Raw genomic sequence first — 8571 nt, 5'->3', positions numbered from 1 at the left:
GTTACAGCAGAAGCTCTGGGATTCTCTGGCGTGTGGGAAGAGCTGGAAGTCACATGGTACTAGCTCAGAACAGGATCCTAAAACGGGCATCTCATTTGTATTTCAATGCACACCCCCTCCCCAACACTCATGTTCAGGCCTCTAGAGGTGTATCCCTAGGGACTGGCAAGAAAACTGCAAAGCAGGTTCACAAGGAACAATGCTGTTCCCAGAACAGTCCCACATTGTTAATCTTGGATGGCACCACAGCTAAATATATTTTGTACAGAACTGGTTTTAGAAACACCATTGCTGAAAATGTGCTAATGACGACAAAGTATAAAAAGAAATAAAAATACAGAATTACTGTGGTGACAAGCTGCAGTGACCTACCTGCACATAAAGCTGTTGTGATTTAACAGCTGTCCTGGCAAGGGGACAGTGATGACAAAGGAATATATCCCCCCACTCCATGCTGAGGGACAGAGCAGCCCCACAACGGCAGTAGGCTCTACCCCCACACACCTTATTTATTTACGTTCACAGGGGATTGTGGTCCATTTGGTGATACTTTTCCAGCTTCGAGTACTTTTTAATACTCCCCAACAAAATCTCGTTCCTAATACAGCTGTGCTGGCAGCAAAACTTTGGATTCGACATCCTGCTAAAATACTCTGCTAAGAACAGAAAGTTTTAGAAGGCAAAGCATATGATACTTGCATATTTTAAAATACAAACCAAATACACGCGTGCACTCCCATCAGAAAGACTGCAGACTTCCCTGAACACCGGCTGGGAAAACGATTCCACTAGAAACGCCTGCCTGCAGAGGGGGATGCAGCCCTGCGGAAAACCGAGTCCGCTCTGGCAGATGACCACACACCGTGTGTTTATCAACCAGCGGCCCCGGGAGAAGCAGCAGGAGGCAGCAATGATCCCAGCCGGGAGGGATCCCTCCCTGTCTCCAGGACCTTTCAGAGGCGGTGGGATTTGGGGGCAGTTACTGCAGTGTTGATAACCCTTGTAGGGTTAACATACTGTGCCTATAGAGCAGACTGAACATGTCAGAAACAATTTATTCATCAAAACCAAGGAAACTGTTGCCTGTGACCTGGTAAGGCTCTTTTAGAGAGGTGGGAAGGCAATTAAATAAAAGCAGGACTGGCAGCAGATTCTGAAGGCAGCACTTGGGTGAGCAGCCTCTTTCTCACTGCATTCAAGGGTGAGCAATAGCGATGCAGGCAGCCCAGCAGTTCTAAGGCTGTCGAGGCACCAGATTTTCTGAGATCATTTTGCTGCCATGAATCAAATCGGAGTGCCTTCCTATGTCCCGGCTGCAGGGCCTCAGTTCTGTGTCCTTACCTCCACTTGCAACAACATTTAAATGGTGGAGTGTTTTCCTCTCTTCTAGGAGTTGGAAACAAGCTGCATGAAACACACACCAAGAAGCAAAAAAAAATCTACAAACAGCAGTCACTGAGGAATGAAATCAGACCCCACCAACCCGGGGAAACTCCTGAGTAAATAAAGGTTTGTTAAAGATAAAACCAAGTACCCAGAATGCAACACTGGCACAGTTTCCCAACTCCAGCCCGACCTAGTTGCCCTGAACTAGGATGAGAACCAGAAGCAGCTGTGTGCACCTTGTTTGCTGTGTCTCTGCTGTGCCTGCTGGGACAGCTGCAGGATGCTCGGCATGATCCCGTGTGATGGGACCGTGGCTCCCACATCAAATGACACCAAGATTCATTTTACAAACAAGTTGTCAACAGGCAATAAAAATTCAGCCAATTAGCTCATTCAAGCTTAATTAGAACAAATGCCTGGGAAATTCTTAACTCCAAATTGCTCCCACCCTTAAATGGGGGTTTCTGTCCTCATTTAGGCTGAAACTGGTATTGGAACTATTTTCAGCATCACTGCAATGCAGAGTTTTGCAAACCCAAGTACTCCGTTCCACATGCTCCGCTTACATTTTTTTGCTGGCTGATTTTACCACATCTGCATTTGTTTTCTAAAGCTTTGCACATTTTCTCTACTGGAACTGCTAGCAAATAAAGCACAGCCAACCAGGAGATAAAACTTGTAATTCCTCCTTGGCTCAGTCAGCGAGGTCGGTGTTGCTGCCACTTTGTGGCACTTGAGTGCAGCTATACTCTAAGCAGGCAGCTCTGGCTGTTCTGGGAGAGGCAGCAGAGCCAACAAGAAACATCTGCTTGATAGGCAAGACTTAACAGAGGCCATGAATTGCTTGTACATTATCTTTGCCTGCATGCATTTTACAAGAGAAAAAAAATAGGACAGTGCAAATCAGCACACCTAACTCAGGTGCTGGGAGAAAGTAATTGCAAATCCATGCAAATCCTTCTTCTGTGCAGCATCCCGAGGCTACTGGCTGATGCTCTGTAAAGCCCATGGCCACAGGGACAGCCAGCACAGCCCTGCTGAAGTCATAGCAGGGCACTGCTATCTCCAGCCCCTTGGCATCAGGGTAAAAGTCACCGCTCTGCATGTCTGTGGTGCTGATTCACACCCACTGGTCACTTGTTTTGAGCAGAAGGTCGGTTACTGCCCTTAATGAAAGTTTTCCTCACTGATAGAAGGTCAAAGCTGGCAGACAAAATGAACAGGTAAAACAGAAAGACTAATTCTGTCATCTTTTTCATGTCCTAGAATAGGCCCAAGTGAAAACAGGGAGCATCTTTTCTAACCAGGCCCCTGACCTGGCTCAAGGTTGAAATACAATGGATTTCTATTTAATTTCCTGTTATTTCATAGAATCACAGAATGGCTTGGGTTGGGAGGGACCTTAGAGATGGTTTCGTTCCAACCCTCTTGCTATGTGCAGGGACAGCTCCAGGGAGGAGGAGTAAAAAAAGCTTGATAGGTAATGTAGGGAGGGGGAACATGGACCTTCCTTCAACTCATTAGGGCAGCTTATCCCTGAAATGCACTAAGGCTTTTAATAAAGTCAACGTAAAAGGCCAGGCGCTTGAAGGTGCAGGGAGACCCAGCCATGATCCTGGTGGTCCTGCACTGCCAGGAGGCAGAATGACTCCAGGCTTCCATGTGGCAGGAGCCCTTTCTACAGAAACTCATTTTGGAAATGCAGGCATTCTGCTGGTATTTATGTTCAATTTCTTGAGCCTCAAACCCACAAACAGGAATTTTACAAAGGGGGAACTGCTAAACTTGTGCAGACCTGCTCCTACATCACAAAATGATGTGCAAAAGGGAGATAATTCTTTCTTGTAATCACAGTTATGTTGGGATCCCATCCTTCTCTCCACATTCCCACAGGTCTGTCAGAGAGAGGGGAAGGAATGTGACAGAGCGCAGCAGAGGGCTAAGACAGGTACACCATTGGATGAGAGCATGGCAGGATGCTGCTGTCACACAACAGGAAATCTTTGGGTAGAGAAGGGTGTCAGCTTCCTGACGCACCAGTGCTGTGGATGCTGCCTCCCCTGTTACTGTGGCAAGGGAAAAGTGCTTGCAAACAGCTCATTATTCCCTTTTGGGTTCCCTTGACAGGTTTCTAAGTCACTGGGCCCATCCCAGAGTGTGGCTCAGAGGGAGCCCGAGTCCTCTCCCACAGGAAGGACGCCCGACTTTGATACCAAATTCTGCTCTTGGATGCTCGCTGAGACCACCAGTGCTTGCAGGCAAATATCCAAATGTAAAATATGCCTCATGTTCCACAGTCAGCCACTTAATCCCTCTTTAATCAGAAGAGATTCCTCTCCCTGGAAGCTCTCAGACTCACGACAATACCCTAGCAATCCCAGGGACCCAGAGCAGCTGTCCACCCCCACCCACCCAAATGCCAAAAACCCTGGGAAGGAATCCTCCCTGTGAGTCCCATCCCTGCACCACAGGAGACAGGCAGAGCTGTTTCCAAGCACACCTTGGGTGTCATTTTGCCACCCAAACTTGGGTCTGACAAGGCTGAAACTGAGCAAGACCCTCAGCGACATAGCTCAAGTGCAGATGTCCTTGTCAGCAATAGGTGTGAATATTGTCCTGTCGGTAACTCATAATGGACATGTTTATAGACCATCATCCCATGGGGCCGTGCAGAGAATTCATTGCACGTGGTCTTTTTAAAGGCAGGTACCACCCTCCATCTCTTCTTTTGCAAGGCAGAAAAGCATTACCCTCAAAAACCACAAAGTTTCCCAAAGGTAACCAAAATAACTTGCAACTGTATTTCAAACAAAAATAATATGCAGATCTTTGCATTGAACAATAAAAACAAAACAGAACTGTTTGTAAGGCTTCAAAAGAACAGAGAACTTGGAACTATTTACATCCTGGAGACCCAGTCAAGGCACACTGGATTCCAGTCTGGGTCACTGTAAATTCGGTCTCATTCAGTGCACGAGGTCAGTCCGGCTCTTGGTCACATCACCTGGCTTTGTCCAGCAGAAAGGTCTGGAACAAAGGGAGGGAAGAGAAAACATTTGGTTGGACTCATCCAACAGGCACACTGGCAGAGTCCAGTCAATGACTGCAGTCACTTGGCTCCAAGAGGACCTGCAAAGCCTTTTGGCTTTCAGCAGGTGCCGCTTTAGGGAGAGGGTTTTTACAGCCTCCCAGCCCTTCAGCCAGGCACATCGTGCTCATTTTCTTTTGCAAGTTTGCCAGCAGATCAAGGCAATGCATCCCTTTGCCCAGAGGGGCTCACAGAGCTTTGTGTTTTATGGAAAATAACACTGCAAAGGCCCTGTGGGATGGCAGGTTACAGCTTCTGAGTATTCCCCACTGCTTGCACCACAGGACAACACAACATTTGTAATGACTAAGATGTACAATAAAAAACGTGGCAGCAACTCTAGGAATTTCTGTTGGCCAGTACTGGTCACAGGCCCAGCAAGGAGTCAAAAATTCAAGTGCTGCCCAGCTGTAGCCAAGCTACTTAGCAGGTGCTGCCCTCACAGGGCAGCTCTCCCCCATCTCTCTCCTTTCTCCTAAAGGAGGTGCTCAGGAGGAAGCAGAAGCCGGGGTGGCTGCAGGGCCAGCCCTGCTTGCTGGCTGCAGAAACTCCAGGCAGGGCTGTAAAACAAACACTTACTGTTCAGACTTGAGGTCTTCTTGTCTTGTCTTCATTGGGCAGTGAAGTCACTGGGAAAGGATTCCTGTCATCCCCTGCAGATCCCTGAAAAACCACAGAAAGCAAGCTGGTCAGAGAGAGATGCCTAAAGCCATTCCAAAGCCTGGCTTTCCTAAGTTTCCAGAGAAAATGTTCATTGGTCCCAGGCACAGTCTCTTCTCCAGGCTCTCCCCCTCTCGCCTTCTTCCCCAGCAATCCCTCCGACAATGGAAATGAAACCTTGGCTTCTCACCTGGCAGCTCACAATGCTTTGCACCATTACACTTTTCCCAAGCACAGAGAAATCCAGCAGCAGGTTTCCTCACTCAGTGGCTGAGAGAGCAGTGAGGGCTACAAGCAGGAGAATTGTCAGGAAAAAGCAAGCAGTGAGAAGGCAGCTACTACAGTGTGCACAGGCTGGCCTAACACACACACCCCAACGCCCTAGAGCCCGCACCCCGAGCCATCAGCAAACAGCCAAGTAATCCAATTTTATTACCAGGGAATATTTTATAACCTTGCAAAGCTGCAAGGGTCATGAGCAAGTTTGTAAAAAAGCTATAAAACCTTAGGCCCAGGTTGCAGCCAAACCCACAGCTTTGTTGTTTCTTCATTTTAAGCAAACCACCCTTTCTTATTATAAACACACTCCTTCTCCCACCAGGTTTGTATCTGCAGTTGCCCACAACCAGAAAGGGTCACTTAGGTGAGAGGGCGTTTCAGAAGAGAACCACACAGCATGCATGGGTTGCAGGAAACCTCCCACCAGCTCTCCTGGATACCAGTGTTGATGCCCTGGGTTAGTTCCTCGGGATCTTTCTCTACTTTCCTGAGCGTGGCAAACAAAGGATCCTGGTTCCTGGCAGGGTTATCCATGGCAGGCAGGTCCAGGTCATCACTCTCGGTTCTGGGGCTCTTTTGGGCCATCGTGGTCAGGTTTGGTGCCCGTTGTGCAGCAGTCATGGCCGGCAGTGGTGGCAGCACCACAGTTTTCCTCTCGGTTTGGAATGAAGCTTCTGATGCTCAGGACAAGAGAAGCAAATTCATGAATATGATGCGCACACACCGTAGGGATTTCTGAAAACCCTGGCTACATCCTGAACTGGCTAGTTCTTGCCAGTGCCTCAAGTAGACAACACTTCCAAAGCTGAGAGGCTTCAAGCGAGAGAGACTTTTAATTGGTAGAGACTTTCACATTCACTAACAGAGTGGCCTAGCAGATTTCTGGTCATCTGAAATCAGGATGGCCAGGGAACTCTGGCAGCAAGAAGCAGCACCAAAGAGCTCTCAGCCTTGTTTCACCACTGCTCACTGACACCATTTTTAGTCAGCTTCTCAAAGTTTCCAAGAACACACCAACAGCGAATCCCAGCCCATGGGCTGCAGCATCAGAAGAGGCAATGAAGTTAAACCCAGTGGGAAGGCTCAGGTGTGAGGCTGCACCTCTTGCAGCACTGCTGTGCGTGGGACAGTCCTCTCCCCTCTTTCAGCACCCACTTTTCCAGTGGTTTGGTCCCTACTCACTGCCCACGTGCTCTCCAGCTGCTCTGCCTTGGCACAGCTGATGCTGCACGGAGCACTGTTTGACATGGAGCACAGCACCATCCCCCACCTGATCCAGAGCCCTCTCTCCCCAAAAACACCTCCTACCCTTCCCACCCCAGCAGCCAGCACATGACTAAGGCAGATGCTCATTTTCCCTGAAAAAAGGCAGGAAGGAACTCCAGAATTAAAGCTCTCCCATTCCTACCGCAATGGGCACATCCCTTCCCCCAGCCAAACATCAGCCCCAACACCTCTGTGCTTTAAGAGGATGTCAGAAGGGAAAGACTCCCTGCCCTTACCCACCCACACCTACAGAGCTGCTTTCTGCACCAGGTGCTTCCAGCCTGGAAAGGCCAGTCTGCAGCATCTGGAGTTGCAGAAGGCACACGATGTTCCAAGCAAACTCTCGAGTGCCAGGACAGGAGATACGGTTCTGGGTCTCACCCTTCTGAACAAAAACTAAGATTTACGCTTCTTTCTGACATCCCACCACTGCATATTCACTTCAGTTTATTGGGGCCTTTGTTTGCTATAGGCTGAAATTATTTTGTTGGGTGTTTTCATTCCTTTTTCTTCCTGGGAGTATCCCCCTTGTCTTCCCTCTAACAGGAAGAAAGGAAAAAGGAGAAAAAAAATCACTCATGTCTTGAAAGTTCACACAAAGTACAGACCAATACAGCTCAGTTTTACAGATTCTGGTTGAAAACAGAAAAAATAAGATACTGGAACTCACAAAGTGGAAACCCAAGCACAGTAGATAGAGCTTTCAGGCTCACTGACAAGTAAACCTAAGATGACATTTTACCTATTTTGCTTGGATACATTAATTGCTTTCCAGTGGCAGGAATGGAACTGCTAAACCTCTCGATGCAAACTGTAATCTAAAGTAAGGCCCTTCCATTGCTGAAAACAAACATTCCATTAGTCCTGCATGGGCTTTTTGTCCTCCTACTCAGTCTGAATGGTACAGAAACGTATTCAGATGCCTTGGGGCACAGTCAAGAACTGTAAGCAATTGTGTTTTGTGACACCCCCTATCAAAGGGAAGGAAAAACTCCAGTCACAGGAGAGTGAAATCCCTGAGATCCCCCAGATGTGCAGGGGGTTCTGATTGTACTGACAAGAATCTGAGAGGCGTGAAATTTAAAGTCAGTGAAAATTGCTGCCATTGTCTTCCAGAAGCACAGGAACCATTAAGGCAGAGAGCCAATCACTGAAAGATTTTTACAGATTTTATAACATCGACTGTGCAGCATCAAGTGTGCAAATCATCAGCTCAGCTGAAGGAGAAACTTCAGAACTGTTTGCTACAAGCCAAGAAAATGTAAAAGAAAGTGCCCTTATCTCATGGCATTACCCACAGTGTGCCTGGTGATTTCTGCCTCTCTCCCAGAGTGCAGAGAAACATGGAACCTTGGAGCAGCTTCTCGGCAGGGCTGCTCTCAATGAGTTCTCCCAGGCTGCACTCCCGTCTGGGATACAGGCTCTGACTTGGGATTTCCTGCAGTCAGGGAGTCCACAGGCAGTGCCCATTCACCATGAGGCCTGCAGACAACTCTTGCTGCAGCTGACCCAGGCCCCTTTGGGAGTCAGCTTCCCAAAAAACATTTGGGAGCACGGACCTGCTCAGTTAAATGAAGGGCTCTCTTGGAAATCAAGGGAAAGCCACTGCAATGGTTGAGGGACTCTGCAAAGGGCTCTCTGGAAAGCCCCTGAGTGCACACAGCCACCTCTCAGGCATCACTGCTGGCATCACAGCAGCTCCAAGGAAACCCAAACAAGCTTTTTGCCCATTTATCCATGTGCCAAGTGCCTCAGTACCACACTGCTTGTAATGGGGGGCACAGGAAGGAGGCACTGCAACCCTACAAAGCTCTGCTTGGGCTGAAACCCAGAGAAACCCAGCAGTGCTGGCAGGGGGCGGGGCAGCCCCAAGCTGCCACCGCCCGCTGCCC

At 48.5% G+C, this 8571-nt stretch overlaps 1 long non-coding RNA gene across 1 annotated transcript; it reads right to left on the bottom strand.

Moving 5' to 3' along the window:
- Positions 1–4199: 4199 nt before the first annotated feature.
- Positions 4200–6332, bottom strand: LOC108449102. The gene is made up of 3 exons (XR_001865208.1): positions 5325–6332; positions 5054–5137; positions 4200–4413 (listed from the first exon to the last, which is right to left on the bottom strand). It is a non-coding gene; the product is annotated as an uncharacterized LOC108449102 (long non-coding RNA).
- Positions 6333–8571: the final 2239 nt, after the last annotated feature.

The sequence above is a fragment of the Corvus brachyrhynchos genome, unplaced genomic scaffold (genome assembly GCF_000691975.1).
Source record: "Corvus brachyrhynchos isolate BGI_N302 unplaced genomic scaffold, ASM69197v1 scaffold229, whole genome shotgun sequence".
Taxonomy (NCBI): domain Eukaryota; kingdom Metazoa; phylum Chordata; class Aves; order Passeriformes; family Corvidae; genus Corvus; species Corvus brachyrhynchos.
Note: the sequence above shows the minus strand (reverse complement) of the source record. Positions and strands in the feature narration are given on the sequence as shown.